The sequence below is a fragment of the Choloepus didactylus genome, chromosome 12, assembly GCF_015220235.1.
Source record: "Choloepus didactylus isolate mChoDid1 chromosome 12, mChoDid1.pri, whole genome shotgun sequence".
In the NCBI taxonomy this organism is placed as follows: Eukaryota; Metazoa; Chordata; class Mammalia; order Pilosa; family Megalonychidae; genus Choloepus; species Choloepus didactylus.
Window position 1 is genome coordinate 53,972,445 of NC_051318.1, and position 18,594 is coordinate 53,991,038.

The following is an 18,594-nucleotide window of genomic DNA, read 5'->3' on the forward strand; positions in this document are numbered from 1 at the left end:
ATAATCCATCCAAAGTATACAATCAATGGCTCACAGTATCATCATAACCATCATTATTTTTAACAAGCTCACACATAACTGATTGTGATGTTTGTTGTGTACATACTACTCTAAGAATTTCCAGAAGAGAGAGAAATTCATAGAGGAAAGGACATTAATTTCCAGAAACTGGTCTTATCAGAAACAAAATTGAGCATACAAAATACTGGTTTTTCATCCTAACAACAAACCCATGTACACAAATTTGAACTTAATCTTTGATGGAATTATTAATCTTAAGGATATGTAAGCAATGACTTGATTTTATTAAATCAAGAATTAGGTCCTTGTTTTATTAAATCAGGTAGCCATTGAATAGATACAGACTGGAAGGCAGAGGGTATGGCACCTATCACCAGCATCCAAGAAGGTCTGAGACTTGCATTAAATTAAAGACAATTGTGACTAGGAGGAAAAAGCATTTGTGTAGCGTTTTGAAATTGTATTCAACCCCCTTTAAAACTGATTGGTTGAATAAGATGTAATAATGTGAACTGTAGAAATGATTTAGATTTCTTGTTGCAGTTGTTATATTTTAAAAAGTGTTTTGACAGAGAAAGGAAAAACAAAAAGAGAATCAGGCTTTTTTATTTTTTATACTTTATTGTGTAAAGGGATAAATGAATCAGACTCTGTGGGGGCTAGTTTGAAGTTCCTAATGATATAAAGGTCTTGGTGTCCATTTGAAAATTAAAACTATTGGCCTGAACCACAGAAGAAAGTTTAAGGCTGGAGTTGGAGATTTGGGAGTTTTTTTGACAAAATATTGTTTGACTTTTAATCAGTTTAAAATTTGGTTTTATCTCAATACCTTTGAAGTTTTGCATAAACAGATGGTGAGGAGTGATCTGACAATTGGAACAAAAGAGATGTTGGGAAAAGATAGGTTTTGCATTAATTAGTTGGACATGTTTGTACCCTGTAGGCCCATTTCCAAGATTAGAAAATATTTAAATAACTTAATAAAATTTACAGTGTAAGCCAGAATTATAATGATGTAATGATTTAGAAATATTGGTATCTTTATAGCATGCTAATAAATTCAGCAGTTTTAATTAGGAAACTTTAAATTGTGTTGGCCAATGATTTATTATTGGCCTAGTTGAGATAAACAGCAATACACCTTCCCACAAAGTACTTGACATTTATTATCACCTTACTGAGCTGATAGAGGACAGCTCAATTTTGCAAGACATCAGACTTCAGAAACATTCCTATATATCTAGCTATACATTTTAGTGTTAACGTTGCTCATATAGACCTGGAAGACCAAAGACAATTCCATGTGTTTCCACATATTTTAATAAATCTGAGCAAAGTCAGTGAATACAAATAATTGCATATAAACTGCAAGCAGTTGCATTGATTCAGGATAATGGCTATGATTTACTCTGCATTATCAGCTTCTTTGCTTGTCAACAGAGCAGATTATAGTCCCAAGGCAAAATCATGGTTATGCATTAATCTCCAACAATTATTAATGCAAAACTCCAGAGTGAACATAATGTGGTTTTTGTTATTAATGGAAGAGTGTGAAATAAGGATATTTATTATTATTTCTGTGCTTATGACATTCGAGGAATTCAGAAATTTATGTTGAAGGGAGCTACTACATATGCATGGTAGTTTCAGCTGCGCACTCTCCCATTCGTGTATGAACTAACTACTGGTGTCAAGGATAACATTACATCATTCTTCATATTCTCAATGCATAGCCCTTAATCTGGTCAATAGTAAGTGCTTAATAAATGTTTGCTGAATGTATAAATTAACTCTAATTGGTGATTAAAAGCACATAAATATTTAATTTCAATTTGAATTTCCTGAGAAACTGCTCCAAATTTACTTTCTATACAACCAGTCTCACTTCATTCCCTTCTTTCTCTGAAGATTGCTTCACACATTACTTGGTATATAGTTTTATGATATGCACACTGATCTTTAAATCTTTTCTCTCTACAAAAACAAAAACAAAAACAAAAACAAAACACTCCTATAGCAGATAATTCTATTTCTCTTATATCCTTGTAGGTAAAAGTTTAATCTGACCCAATTTCCACTTGACTTCTGTAATATTTTTCTCATCAGTGATTTGCTGCCTTGCTGGCATCTCCTTGTCTCCTCTTTTAATGGTTCTGTCAGCTCTGAATCTATTTTCTACAACTTACTTGTGACAAACTAGTGCACTGACCTTCATTTTATTTCTCACAACACGAAACTTAGGTTCTTCACATGTACTGATTCAACAGTTAGAAATTCTGTTATGCAGCTCTTTGCACAGCTGGCTTCTAAAGATTCAAATCTCAAGGCAAAGTCACTGCTCCAGAGAGACTTTTTTCCAACTACCTATTGAATGTAGCTGCCTATTCACCCAAATCATTTTAATATATTGCTCTGTTCAGGTGCTTCATATTACACATCACTCTCTGAACCATGCTGCTATCTGTGTTTTTACTACTTTATTATCTGTCTCCTTTTCCCCTCAACTTGTCGTATAAACTCCATTAAGGCACAGACACTATTCGTATTGCTTGCCCTGTATCCCAAGTTCTCGTATAGGGTATGGCACAAAGTAGTTCAACAGTAAGAATTTCTAGAATGAATGCTTCTCAGGAAAACATTACCACCTTTGAGTTTGCTACATATTCAGTCTTTTACCTTTTCTCCTTATTGCATAGAATCATATGGTTTTAAGGTAACAACACTTCTTAAACAGCATGTAATTTAAAGCTCAGCTATGTTCAGATAAATTCCCTCTATTATTTAGTCATCAGTGGTCGTGCAGGTTGTGTGCAGACAACTTATGTGTCTTGAGGAAGTACTCCCTTTATCTTTATTGGCAAACCTCTTTAAATAGGAGGAAATCAACTGTTCACTTTTTAATTATCTGAATTGACTTCTTTATATCTGACTTCTAATCTCCCATTATTACTGAAAAAATCCAATAGAATCACCCTCAATATTCATTTCCCTGTCTGCTCCTGTGACACATATTATGATGACAAGTTCTTATCATTCTGGCTCCCTCAATCATTGTGCTCTCATCACTTTTGACAATAACACTCCTCATTTGCATCATTCTTTTCCCTCCAATATACATATTTTCCAAGATGCAGTCTTCTCTCCACTTCTCATTTATTTTCCCTCTGTTGTTGTATGTATCTCTACTCTCCCTGAAAATGTCATCCACTTCTGCCACCATCTGTCTGCAAATGCTTTCACAGCCAATATCACACTTGAGTTTTCCTTACACAACTCTCCTGAGTTTTCTTATACAAAGACTTATGGATATTTTCACCAGAATTTTTTTGCTAGTGTTGTTCCACATTTTTAGGAAAATAGCTCCAGAATCATTAGACCAAATAAATTCCAGGGGAGAGAGCATAGATGTATCTACTTTATATTTGAAGTAAAGTTAGACAATACAGTTTAACAATATCAAATGACATTTAAAGGAAAATAATTGCCAATAATTATTAAGTATTCATATGTACTATGAACTTTGTCAGTATCTTTAGATGAAGCATAAAATTTAGGATCATTAAAGAATTTGCCATCACAATGTAAAAGACTCAGTAGTTCATACTTTATTAGCTATTTCTGTATTCATTATCTGTAAGGAACACTAGAAAGTTATCCAATCAAGCAAAGTGGTATTTTATGGAATTGATATTTATAGAAAGTGCTGAATTTAGAATGTTGAGGATTTTTTTTTCCTGACTTAGGGTTTAAATTTATCCCTTCTAATACTTAAATTTTATTCAAGGCATTAAAGGAAGAGGACATTTCTGTCAAATCAGAGGTATAATTTGGGCAAATGTATGAAGTTCAGCAAAATGGATTATGCCTAGAAATATCCAGATAGTAAATACTTCTTCTAAAATGGAGATTTATTGATGTTTTTGCAATTTTCATACTTTCAGTGCACCCATTACTTACTGCCAAGTCATCTGTAATGTAACCTCATGGAGAGCTAAAAGGTAGGAAAAAATGGCACTGAGGTGTGTACTAAAAGAAGCTGTTTCTCTGTTGGCAGCCACTCTATAAACGGATTCCAAGCACAGATGGTAAAGATGTTCCTGGCTTTCACACTGTCTCGACAGTCCAAATGCAGTCAGAGATCACAGGAAAAAGGTAAATGCCACAACTCCCAGTGGAAGCAGCAAAATCTCTAGCCTCTTTCTAAATGCTTTCTTCAAAACATCAGGTTCTTGTCCATTTGCTTTCTGTTAACTTGCTGACAGAATGAATTGAACAGAACTATCTGAGCAGGAAGAAAAGGAGGTGGTAGAATTGCAGCAACAATCTTAGAAGCTACTTGGTGTTATACAAATCACCATAATTTCTTGGCACATTCATATGGCTTAGGGAATTATTTATTTTGAATGCACATTTTATACATTTTGCTGTCCAGTCTGCAGCAAGGCAGACTGAAAAATTAGCTTTATAAATCATGAGAAGACTCACATTATACTGAGGAAGTTTAATTTAATTGATAAACTGTATACAAATGAAAGGAATCTTGATTGAATAGCTAATGCCACAGTCAAAAGGGAAAAAAGAATATGGACTCTCATAATTAAGGGGAAATTGTAGCAAAACAACATTACTTAATTTCCCTTAGTTTTCAAAATTATAGATAAAATGTTGGTCTAAAATAGTTTCATGATAGAACAGACCAAATGCATAGCAATGAGTTTTGGATAAGTAGGGCTAAATTAATTATAGTTTCTGAAGCACAATTATTTTTAATCAAATAAGACAAAGTGAAATACCTGGGAGAAATACTTTCAACATATTATAGCCTTTTCACCTTTTGAAAAATAGATTTTTAAAAATTATACTTGAGTCTTAATTAAACTTCTTTGAATTGATTCTTGACAAGAAAGTTCTTAATGCACTCAAATTTTCTGCACGTACAAAACTTTTTCACCTTAGTAGGTAATGGTGAATTTTCCATGATGTTCCAGTGAAGGAACTTTGAAGTAATTTTTGATTCAACAGTCTTCATTATTTTATATACTCAAGTTGTTTGGTTGAAACTTTTCTTTTGTCTCTATTATAGCCCCACCCCTTTTTACATAGTAAGTTATCAGCCTTTCTTGTATAAACGTATTTATGCAATGTATTTATATATATTTATTGGTGTTTCAAAAATCCTTTCTCAAAAATTTCTCTCTATAAAACCCTGAAAAAATTGTGAACATACAAAATTATCTTTACTGTCTACTAATTTGGAAGTCAAGTGTGTTTCTAAGAGAGGACTTCTCACTAGTCCATGATATAGAACTTGTGGAGAAGAATGCATTTGTGTGTCTTACTCTGACTTTCAAGTCCTTATTTGTAATGGGAAAACTACTGGGATATATTATATGACCTCAATATTAATTATCATTTGAAGTTTTACTTTATGTGCTAAGTTCCATGTTATATGTCAACAATCATGTTATTACAGTGCTTTATGTGTTCTTGACCCTACATCACAGCCCTCTCTTTTTTCAATAAGTGATATGAACCCAGGGATAACCTCAAATTAATGGTAATGAATGCAGTTTATGGTAGATATATAAGGCACTTTTCATCAATAAATCAATTACAACAATGCAAATCTTATCAAATCAATAACTGTTCTCCAATGAGTTATTATATGTCATATTCCAATTAGAAGAACACCAAAACTAGTAGCTTTCAGAATTACTATAGCATATCTTTTACACTGAGGGAGTACTTCCATAGTGCAGATATATAAGTTAGGGTTAAATGAATTTCTGCTTGATTTAGACACTTTAACTTTGGAGTTGAGGTGCGGGGATGGTTGAAGAGGAGGGAAAGTTCTTGGCAATAATCATCACCTTCCGCATATGTTTCCTCAGGGCATTGAGAAGGAATTATTTGTAAAGGACAAAATTGAATGATGTAAATCCTTAGAAGGGCTGCCCTTATAACTTCTTTTCATGTGTTCTGGGAAACTTATATTACTTATAAACTTCTATTACTCCAGTCAGTTATCTCCTGTTGAAGATTAACAAATGAGAGAAAGGAAAATCAATCATTAGGTGTTTTGGGAAAATAAGGTTAGTTTAGGTAGTGCTGAGTAAATGTGAAAAGTTAATGGTAATCATACATTGTTTTCTCTAACCTTCTGGCTGTTTTTCCTAACTTTTACCATTAATTTGGCTGGTAAATTTAACTAAAATACTATATTTGTATAAAATATAAATTGTAAACTTCAATATAAATCAATAGAATGTGCAACACTGTAATTACTCATAATATGGAATACTAAGGATCAGTTAAAATGATTGATAAGAATTATGTATACTCACATATATAATTAAGCTATATATGTTTGAAAAACCAAGCAACTCACCAAATTATCCCTAAAGTAGGATGCCACTCATGTAGTACAGTACACAAAATATTCTTTTATTGTATATACACAACATACACCCACATCCTGATTTACTCAAACAAAGCAGATAAAGCTTGGCATTTAGAAGAACATTTTAACCTTAACTATAATGTTTAATATTCTAAAAGACAAAATGAATTTTGAATTATTAGTGTATGCATGTGACAGTTAAATTGCTAACTAAAATTTTGTATAAGTAAGCAATCGATTGCTTGAGAATTAATAAGGACAAGCTTTGTACCAGATCATTAGAAGGAAAGTATTAAAGAAGGCTATAATATATTCCTTGCAAATATAAAGATAACCTTAAACTTACTTTTAAATATTTTTCTATCCCCCAAATAGGAAAGTTTTACATCTGTTATATTAGAGTAGTATTTTTCATTCTAACTACAATTTTAAAAGGCCATTATCAAACTAGAGTATATTCAGATATGAATGATCTTGAGTCATAAAATGATAAATCTGAGGAAGATTAGAATTGTTACCTAAACTGATTAGGCAAAATATAGATGTGTCAACACATTTAAATGAAAAGAAATATGGAAGAGGAATAAAGTTTATTCTATATATTTATAGAATAATATTTAGGAACAAGTAGTAGAAATGGCTTAGGCAAAAACTTGTGTGTTTTCTATGATTCTGATCACTTTGTCTCCCTCTTACACAATTAGTCAGTATTTCTCAAAATATTTATCAAATCTAAAATATATAAATATTTGTTTTAAATCTGAATGTTTGAGAAAATATTTCTCAAAAATATATATATCTACTTATCCCCTTTTCCAATATTGTCATTCAGGCTGCCATAGTCTCCCTTAAGAGTTTTACCAAATTCCATTCTTGCCTCTCCACTCCAAATAAGGTGACATTCCCAAACAGTAAATTTCATTATGTCATTTTGGTGCTCAGTGCTTCTTAAAGTCTTGATCCTTCTTTTATTATAAATTACAAACTCCTTAGTATTGCCCCCAAGATCACTATAACACACATATTCTTAGTGGTACGTCCACTCAGTTATAAAAGTAAACACATTAGCCATTTTAAATTCTCACTTAAATCTGTTAGTTGTATGACTCTGGCTGGTGGATGTTGTAGATGTTTCCTTTACACTCTTCACCTAGGTAACTCAAATTCATCATTCAACATCCAGTTTTCCCCAGCTTATGCCAAAGATTTCTTGGTGAGTTTCTGGTGGAATCTTTGGCATTCTCATATCACCATATATTTTTCTTATGGCTGATCTTGTTCAATATTAGTTACTTGACTTATTATATTTCTGACCTAGTATAGCATGTTAAAAAATAAAGGCTAAAAGATACAGCATGATATAAAATAAAGACATAAAATTCATCAATCCTGTCAAACAACAAAATTTGAGCTACAAGGAGGCAGAAATTATAAGGAAGGACATTTTAACAGTTAAAGCTGCAAAATTATTGTCAACAAAGCAATGAGTTTTGTCAAACATAATGTCTAGATAAATGCAGATGATATATGTAGGTGATAAATGTAGATGATAAATGTAGATGGGTACCAGTGAGTAGCTCTGGGTTGTAGTTTGGAATAAAAGGTCACAGAGCAGTGTCTAGATCTAAAATTCTTTGATTCTATCATAATCTTAGAAAACAAAACATCACTTTTGTTCAACATTACATATGTTTGAGTATTATTTCCAACAGTTCTCAAACTATGTGATTTTTCTTACCTTCATCAATTTACTCAATATTTTAATCAAGCATTATCAGAAAAATTGATTGTTTACTTCCAGTAGTGAATGCCTGAGTGGTTTTAAAAATGCCATGTACTTTTCTTCAACATGATTATTTTCTTTGTTAACTTTTAACCCTAATTTCATTTGGCTTACTGTTTATAAATTTTATTGCTTTTTTTTCCTAATTATTTAGGACTTAGAGTGACCCTTAGTTTTATATTTTATCAGTGATAAGCATTTGAGAAAAATTAGGTTATCCTTGGTAGAATGAGGGAAGAAGCTGCAATGATCAAAAAGAAAATTAAGTGAACAGGATGATACAGAAATGAGAAAAAAGGTATTTTTGTTATATGGTGAAATCAGTGTATTAGAAGTAGTATTTGTTCTGTAAATTTATTTTAATGATCATAGTCCTTCATTTGTGTCATGAAACTTTGCAAAATTTTAATTTTACATGGAGGAAAAATCTATTTGAAAAGTTTGATTCTTTGTTAAGAATAAATGAATTAGAAATGTCATTCTAATAGTAAACTTTAAGCAAGTTTTAGCTACTATTATTTAAAATATGATACAAATTGTGTAGAAATTTATAATATAGTGGGGGTTTCAACGCATCCTATTGTGTATTGCTACTGAAATCTTTGATTTTAACCTACTGCTGTCACCACCCAATAGATATATTTGAGATGGGGATTTGAGAAGATGGTGGAATTCTTTAAAAGCATGTCCTTTGTTTTTTCCCTTTTGGGTAATTTTCAACCATCTCGTTTTTATCTCTATATTCCTAGGCTAGCATTTTCTATCTGACAACCTTTCCTATTTCCCTAGTAACTTGCACTGTTCCATACATTGGGCTTTTTCTACTGAAACTATATTAACTAATGAATTAACTTTCTGTTGCAACCATAACAAATAGTCAAAATTAATGGCATAAGAGAAGGCAAATTTATTCTTATAGTTTTGGAGCTCAAAAGTCCCTTTTGCCAGATAAGGTAGCATATTTAGAGGCTCAAAAGATTAGGGCATGAACAATTTGGTGGTTCCATCACTCATCCAACTATACCTATTAAGGATCACATCATCATGTACCATATACAATGTATTACTATGTCAAAAATAATAGAAAATGCTTATCTATTTTAGGTATCTGTCTTTCCAAACCAATCCTTAAAATATGCAATCCCCTTTACCACATTAATGCATGCAAAACTTGAGGGCTTAGAATGTATTCAACATTTGGAGTTCACATAAGCCAGATAGTTGAAATTAGCCTGTCTTCATATAATCATGTGCATCATTGATTTTATGTATAATAAAATCAATGATGTATAATACTTCCTCTTTTACATTAGGGTTATTTCACAACCAGTATTAAAGAAAAGGGAATATTCTTTTAAGTATATTCTTGTGCATCTTAGAACCACCCATGGGTCTAGAAAAATGGAAAGCTCAGAAAACAGGATCAATGATATTTACCAGCTGAGGGAGATTTGGAATGATTAAGATCACTTGTTTGGAGTCAGTCAGCCTGGATTCAGAGGGCAATTCTCTTCCTGGAAAGTTGTGTAACTTGGGGCAAATTATTTAATCCTGCTAATCTCAGTCTCTGCATCTATGTAACATGGAAAATAATGGCATCAAATTCATAAGGTTGCCATGAAAATTAATTATATCAGTATATATAAAATATTAGATAAATAAAAACTCAATACATGTTAGCTTTGTAATTGAATTGCAGTGTACATTAACCAAGTTTTTCTATTTGTCATTCTGAAACTTCTGAACAGTAGAATCAATTTTTCATATGGTTCAGATGCATCTTACTTTGAAAATATGATGCATTAAAAGCAATGCATTTTATTACCTCCTTGTATTAAGGTTCTCTAGGGAATCAGAACTGACAGGAGATATCTGAAAATATGAGATCTTTACAAGAACTGTTTCACTTTACTATGGGGATGGGAAAGCCCAAATTCTGTAGGGCAGGTTGCAAGTTGGGAACTCTGGTAAAGGTTTTTGATAAATTTCCCTGGAGAAGCTGACTGGCTGAAGTAGAAATGGAAATGCTGAAATCATCACTTCTCCTTTTAAAGCTTTCAATTGACTTGATGAGACTTCTCTCATTGTTGAAGGCAATCTCCTCAGTTGGTTACAGATGTAATTGCCATAGATGCAATCAACTTACTGTTGATTTAATTAAAGTCCAGAAAAGATCCCCACAGTAAGACTGAAGCCAGTATTTGCTTGACCAAGTGACTGGACACGATAATTTGGCCAAGTTGACACATTAACTTAACCATCCCATATCTCTTTGCAGTTATGATGCTAGTTGTATTTCTGCTTATAAATTTGGATTAAAATATTATGGACAAACAAACACTTCTAAAATATTTGACTTGTCAACTGTATAGAAATTTAAAAAGCAACAATTAGTTAAGCTTAATTTCTGAAACAAAGTGAATTGGGTACACTTATTCCTTCTGTGTCTGTTATAGGAATTTTGACTTCTTTTAAACACTTTTGATATATTAATTGTATTTTTGTCTCCAGGAATTTTCTTTTAAGTAGAATTTATATACCTAAAAAGGAATTTTTAAGGTAATAACATTGGCTTCCTGGAAACAGATTAATATAGATAGCTTTTACATGGTAAGATAGTTTACAGTGCTTTGGAAAAGACACCAATATATTGTGCAAATTTACTGTTAGATCTATTTACCTAAAATAATATACATTTTATTTCTAGAAATTAAACAGACGCTGCCTCCATTAACAAATTTTAAAATGGCAACAACTAAATCATTAGATTTGGCAATTAAAAAAAAAAAAATATATATATATATATATATATATATATAAAATACACAATAGTATATACACTATTGACACATAACTTTTTCCAATATTTATTAACTTTCAGGGATTGACCTTTTATTATAATTACATTTTTAAAACAAACCTTTTATTTAACTATAACAAACATAATGAAAATTGCACAAATCTCAAGTGAAAAGTTCAATTAATTATCAAAATGTCAATACACTATTTAGCCAACACACCAATGAACAATAGTAAGGCTACAGAAAACTAAAATCCCTGCTACCCAACAGTAACTACAATATTTAACTGTACTTCCATAGATTCATTTGCATACTTTTGGATTTTGCATTAATCGAATAATCTCATGTAAATGGAGTGGCTCTTTTGCTTCTGGCATGTTTCTATCAAACCTATGTTGTTGCATGTAGCAATATTTAATTTATTTTCAATGCTTAAAAATTATATTTTATGACTAATATGCAATGTATTTGCCCAGTTTACTATTGAAGACTATTTGAGTAATGTTCAGTTGCATGTTATAATATGACTAAAAATATATATATTTTTGTTGCATTTATATACAGATTACTAGTGATTATACAGCTATGAGTGAAAGTGATAGATTCAAAGTGGTTATAATAATTTTTACTCCATCAGAAGAGTTTGAACATTCCAATTACTTCATATCCTTGCCACAACTTTTTTTTTCAGTTATCCTAGTTCATTTATAGTGGATTTTCTTTATGATTTCAATTTGCATTTATTTAATAGGTAATGATACTGAGCATTTTTTCATATATTTATAATCAATTTTTTTATATTCCTGTTCTACTGTTTTGCCCATTTCATTCTCAGGATGCTTGTTTTTTTCTTACTGATTTATATGATTTTATGTATTCTGGATATAAGTTCCATATCAATTGTAATAAATACAAATGTATTCTTAATCTCTTAAGGCTTATACTTTCAGTCTCTTAATTATTGTAGTCAAGAGACTTTAAGGTACTCCCAATGATGATTCTACTTTCTGGCATCTATGAAATTGTGTAACCCAGCTGCCTGAGTGTGGCACCCATGACCTGCTTCTAACCAGGGGAATGTGGCAAGAAGAAGATATATTACTCATGTGATTAGGTTGAATTACATGGAAAATTTATTGCAATGCCACTTCCATCATTATTTTACATTATATAAGACCATCTTTGCAGATTGGAATGAGATACTTTCCTTGGGGACTCGGAATATCCATGTTAAAAAAAGCTCACATGGCAAGGTGGTCTTTAGGATAAGAGGGCAGTCTCCAGATGATAGCCAGAAAAAAATCTAGGGCCCTTAGTTACACACCTGCAAAGAAATAAATTTTGACAGCAACCTGAATGAGTTTAGAAGTAGTCTTCAGATAAGTTTGTGTGTCTTCAGATAAGTTTGTGTGGAGTCTTCAGATAAGTTTGTGTGGAGACACGGAAGGTCCCCTGGCTTGATAGATTATACATAGGTCCCATTTCCCAAAATCTGGAAGCCTGAAGGCGGGCTCCAGAATGGGAAAAGGCCAAAAGCTTTGCATGTCTGAAAGCGGACTGCAATTTAGATGAGGGAATAATCTCTGAGCTCCTGCTGGGCTCCTTCCTTGCTCCTGTCTCCCACCCCCACTGTTTCCTGTCTAGCCCCCAAAGAAATTGTCCCTTAAGACTAAAGATATGTAAATACACCTCATGGCTTTAGAAAAAATGTACCCTCCCTGAAATACCTGAGAGCAGTCATGTAGGAAACTACCTTGTATGCTATAAAGACCTGTAGAAATGAGTAGAATAAAACTTTCTTTTGCATGAACACTAAAGACGGAGTGTGCTCCTCTTCTTTCACAAGTTTGCAGCCTGACTGACACAATCATTGTGGCTTTGTGACACTTTGGGCAGGGGACTTAATTAAGCTCTGTGCAGACTCCTGACCCACAGAAAGATGAGATGATAAATATGTGTTGGTTTAATTTCTATGTTTTTGGTAGTCTGTTATGCATCAATAGAAGCCTAACACAATGATATCTCTCAATGAACAGAAGTTCTCACTTTTATTTCAGTTCATATAACTGTTTTGCTTTATTGGTAGTGTTTTATGTCCTGATTAAGAAATTGTTAGTATTTTGAGATCCTGAAAACTTTTTCCTATGCTATCTCCTAGAAACTTCTTCTCTTACCTCTGCGTTTGTATATACAGGCTATTCAGAATTGGTTAGTGTATGGTAGACAAAAAAATTCATAGTTCATTGTTTTTCAAATAACTGTCTAGTTGATCCAGTACCATGGATTTAATTACAATAGCTTTTTATTACTTATAAGTTACACTTGTATTATTTATAAATTAATATAAAGTAAACTTTCTTCTTCAGTTGTGTCTTATGATTACTTGAAATTTTAGAGCCAAATAAATTTTAGTACCATCTTGTCAATTTCAATACTAATATACCCAAAATATATACATTCATACATGTTACATATACAGTCTTTTTTACAAAGTGTTGTGTAAAAATGGATGCCATTATAAAAGGCATCCATTTTCCCTTTTGATAAAACATGGTATTTTGCTCTTAGAAGCAAAATATTAACCATTGTTATAACTTCAGGCTTTCAGTTAAACAGAAAACTCAACTGAAAAAAAAAATTCTAATGTAATAACTAATTTTGTAGAACAAGAAAGAGCACTGAAATAAAAGACCATGCTGTTATATAAGCAGAGAAAAAGGTAAAGAAAAATTGCTTCAAAATACATATATGCATTAGTGAAATTTCAGTATTGGATCATAACTGAGGTCCATTCAATCTCAGACTACTGTCATTAACATTCCTAAGTAATGCAAAAAAATAAAAAGGAATACATTTCCATCCTAATACATGTCAGTTTTCCTTAACAGGCATTTATTCTTCTCTAATACCTAGGATTTCCTTATTTAATTATCTTAGAAGTGTTCTAAGGCCTACCAAAGGGGGAAGAAATGGAAATATTTCATCAAGGCATTGCCAGTAATTGATGTCAGTGACCCAATTTAAAGAGTAGAGTGAGCAAGTTAGACATGTACAATAATTTTTCTGCTGATCAAATATTCTTCTATTTGGCAGCACAACTATCCTTGTTGGAAGTCAAAACTGATACGAGAATTAATTCAGACCCTTGCATGTATTATCCATGTGACACTGGACAGATTACTAACATTCTTCCCACTGGAGGTAGACTCTTTGTCCTCTGCCTTTGAATCCCCTTGATTTGATGGCTGATTTGACCAATAGAATATGGAAGAATTGATAATATTGCCAGGTTCCAGGCCCAGGAGTTAAGAGAATGACAACTTCCACTTCTTAAATTTTGAAACCCAGCCTCCATGCTGTATGAAAGCTCAAACAGTCCAGTCTCACCAGCTCTGAGTAAAAGCAGCACCAATTTGCCAGCCATGTCCATGAGCTACCTGTGGGGTGAATCCCCCAGCCTCAGTCAACCTCCCCAGCTGATGCCACCTGGAGCAGAGGTAAAGTGCAGAGCCAAGAATTTCTTGAATTTCTTACCCACAACATGATAAGCAAAATAAATTTGCTGTTTTAAGCCACTAAGTATTGGCATAGTTTTAAACACTGCAATAAATAGCCAGAACAATTGAAATCCAGAACTTTTCAAATAACATGTAGGAATTTATCCCTGCAAAAGAAGGATTATTGAATAAAAACAATTTTAACACAGACTAGAAAATTATTGACTCTGTGGTGAGAAAAATCCCCTATATCCCCAAAAATCTGAAAGTATTTTATAGTTATATGTGAAAGATATGTTATATTTATAACACATGATAAAAATCAGCAACGGTAATCATAAATTTGTAACACTATGTGACTTTTTATAATATTGGTGGTTAAGAATTGTAAAATATTTAAACCTAGGTTATAAGAAAAAATAAAAAAAACTCTCATGCCTATAAATTCATTAAAAATTAAAGAAAAAATCAGCAAGTAATAAACTGAAGCAATAAACCACTATGTTCATTGCTATGATATGATAGATTTGGATTTTGATAGGTTGTCACAATAAAAAGCATTATCCCTGGGGGTTTCATATCAGCAAATATTCATACATTCCTGAAGGAAAACCTTTCAAAGACTAGATTTTTATTATTACAGTTACATTGGTCCTCTAATTTTAAGAATAACAGATATTAGGAGAAGTCACTTCCTTCTTCTTGCTATGAAGAAAACTTAATTAATTAATTTTTTTTTGACACATTCACCCTTAGTGGCTATTTCTGTTTCACTCGGTCTTGAAGGAAAGACATCTAGTTTCCTCCATTCCTCTCAAACATGTTTTTCTTGCAAGCCTATGTTGCCAAAATATTTTTATTTCTCTGCTATAGCATTTACAGTATTTGTTGCCATTGATTTCTGAGTTCTCCCTGCATGTCTAATCATCCAAACAGGTTCCATGAATATAGAAATTCCCATTAATGCTGTAATTTATCCCTTGCCCCAAATTCATGCTGGGTCTCTAAAGAAAACTAACATTAATTTGTTTACAGTTTCTGTGTTGGTTGCTCACCTGGCTTTCCTTCTATATGTATAGATTATTTATGCTTTGGAAGCTGGTGTCTTTGAGAACGCCCACAAAGTATGTAGGATGAATTACTAACTATATAACATGCTCAAAATTTCCTTTGAAGAAATTACATCAAAGACTTTGCATATTTCTTGCAATAATAACCACATTGCTCAAAATATTTTAGGATGAGCATTTTAGAATTTTTATTACATAAAGTAAATATTTAAAAAAAAAATTTAATGGTGTGAAAGCCAAACTGGATGACAAATATTGTGGCCAAAAATGCATTGTGGTTAAAGTTGTATGTAATGGTGCCTAAGAGTCTCCCCGAGTACCTCTTTGTTGCTCAGATGTGGCCCTCTCTCTCTCTAACTGAGCCATCTCGACAGGTGAACTCGCTGCTCTCCCCCGTACGTGGGACCTGACTCCCAGGGGTGTAAATCTCCCTGGCAACGCAGAGTACGACTCCCGGGGATGAATGTGGACCCGACATCATGAGACTGAGAGTATCTTCTTGACCAAAAGGGGGATGCAAAATGAGACGAGATAGTTTCAGTGGCTGAGAGATTCCAAATGGAGTTGAGAGGTCACTCTGGTGGACATTCTTATGCACTATATAGATCACACCTCTTAGGCTTTAATGTATTGGAATAGCTAGAAGTAAATACCTGGAACTACCAAACTCCAACCCAGCAGTCTGGACTCCTGAAGACAATTATATAATAATGTAGATTACAAGGGGTGACAGTGTGATTGTGAAGACCTTGTGGATCACACCCCCTTTATCTAGTGTATGGATGAGTGGAGGAATGAGGATAAAAAGTAAAGGACAAATGGGGTGGGATGGGGGGATGATTTGGGTGTTCTTTTTTCACTTTTATTTTTTATTCTTGTTCTGGTTCTTTCTGATGTAAGGAAAATGTTCAGAGATAGATTGTGGTGATGAACGCATAACTATGTTATCATACTGTGGACAGTGGATTGTATATCATGGATGATTGTATGGTGTGTGAATGTATTTCAATAAAACTGAATTTAATAAAAAAATGCATTGTGGTTATAAAGTATTAAAGACTTGTTTTTATTGGTGATTCTGAAGAAAATTTCAAAGAATGTGATATCATTCATAGCATCTGTAAAAAATGTTTATCTTATATTTGATGTACTTTATTTAAAAAAAAACAAGAAATCAATGGGCGTATAAAGGGGAATGATACGAAATAATTATTTTAAGTGTACTGAATGGTAGCAATAGTACTTAGGTTAAAACTGATGCTTGCTGAAATCAAACCAGAATAAAATAAAAGCTTATATTCTCCAAAATGACCAAAATTAATTAGTTATTTTTGTCATCAGTCTTCTATTAAAGTTTATATGTTTTTTCAGTTGATTTCAGATGAACACAAAGCACATAGAAGCCTGATGTTCTTGAGGATTTTCAAATCCCAAGTGTGATCTAAAACTGCATTCTGAATTGTAGCTCTATCTTAAGTGCCAGACTCAGATCTCTGATTTAGAAATCCCTTTGGCTCAACCTGAAGGTAGTCACTGTCATAAGAAACTAGACGCTTGAAAAATGCATTAAAATGCTGCTTGCAAGTGTTCTGTTTAAAAACTTGCATATCAATAGTTCACAAGAAATGTTTCATAGCCTCATGAATACATACTTTTTTAAATGGTAAGACTTTTCACTTTCTTAACTACCTGTTTATTGGAGGTATGGGATCTTAACTCTAAAAAAGCAAATTTGGGCATTTATGAACAAAAATAAACCTGCTTGTCAGTTTTCAAGTAGACATAAAAATGATAATTAAGGACATGCTCTTAAAATATTTCTAGATATACACATTATACTTTAATATGACCAATTTATCTATTATGAAACACAGTATGAATTTCAATATTGTCAGAAATGCATTACAGTGAACAAAATGCTACATAATTTCAGTATTTAGGTACCAAACATTTTATTACAGAAAGCAGAAAGGTGAAGGGAAATTAAGATTTCCATATTGCTAAATAAACAGATAGTTAAAGGAATGAGTATTAATGCTGCAACCAAAACTATAAGACTTATTGCTTGATACTATCCTGGGCATACAAGGGGTACTCAATAAATTTTTGTCCCATGAATCAATCTTTCAAACTAAATAATTTTCAATCAGAATTCAAACATGTAAAAATGGAATTGGTATTCTATTTGAGCAAATAATTAATGCAAATTACTGTGTGGTTGGGAAGAAAGACCGTAGAAATCTACAAACAATCATAACATTTTAACAACAGGCATAATGATGTTGACAAAGTAAGCTGGAATATCAGGTACTGAGAAGGGAAAATAAAAGGATTTGTCTAACTATTTTAAAGATGTAAAAGAATGAAATTAAGAATAAAATCAGATTTCTAGATTATTCAAACAATGTAGGAAAAATAATGGTGAACCTAGGGATATATGATTTATTATCTGTTTGAGAAAATTGTAGATCACATAAGTTGAATGATTCGGGAGGCCCTAAGATGTAATTGGAATTGGTAGCAGTGGGCCAGGCTAAATATAAATTTATGCCTTGGCATTTATACTATATATATATATACTATATATTTATACACACTATATATTTATACTATAATTGAATCTGTATCCATTCAAACACATGTAGCATGGGAAGTACTTAGCTAAATATGGAAGATCTGGGAAAACCATTCATTTAAGGGGCAGAAAGAGAAGCTAAAATAATGTGAAAGGAAGAGAATAAGGAATGTATTCATAATTTTCTAAAAGGAGGGTTACCTAGCAGAAAGTTTTATAAGATAGTATGAGAAATGTGCATTCAATTTAACTAGTAGTCTTATGACATTATTTATTCAATAATTGATATAATAAACATTTTTCATGAGATAAGAAATCAGTGGGAGTTGTGCAGTGGAGAAAATGAATGAAAATTATTTATTTTTATTAGAGAAGTTGTGGGTTTACATAGCAATCATGCAAAATATACAGGATTCCCATATGCTACCTTATTAGTAACTCCTTGTA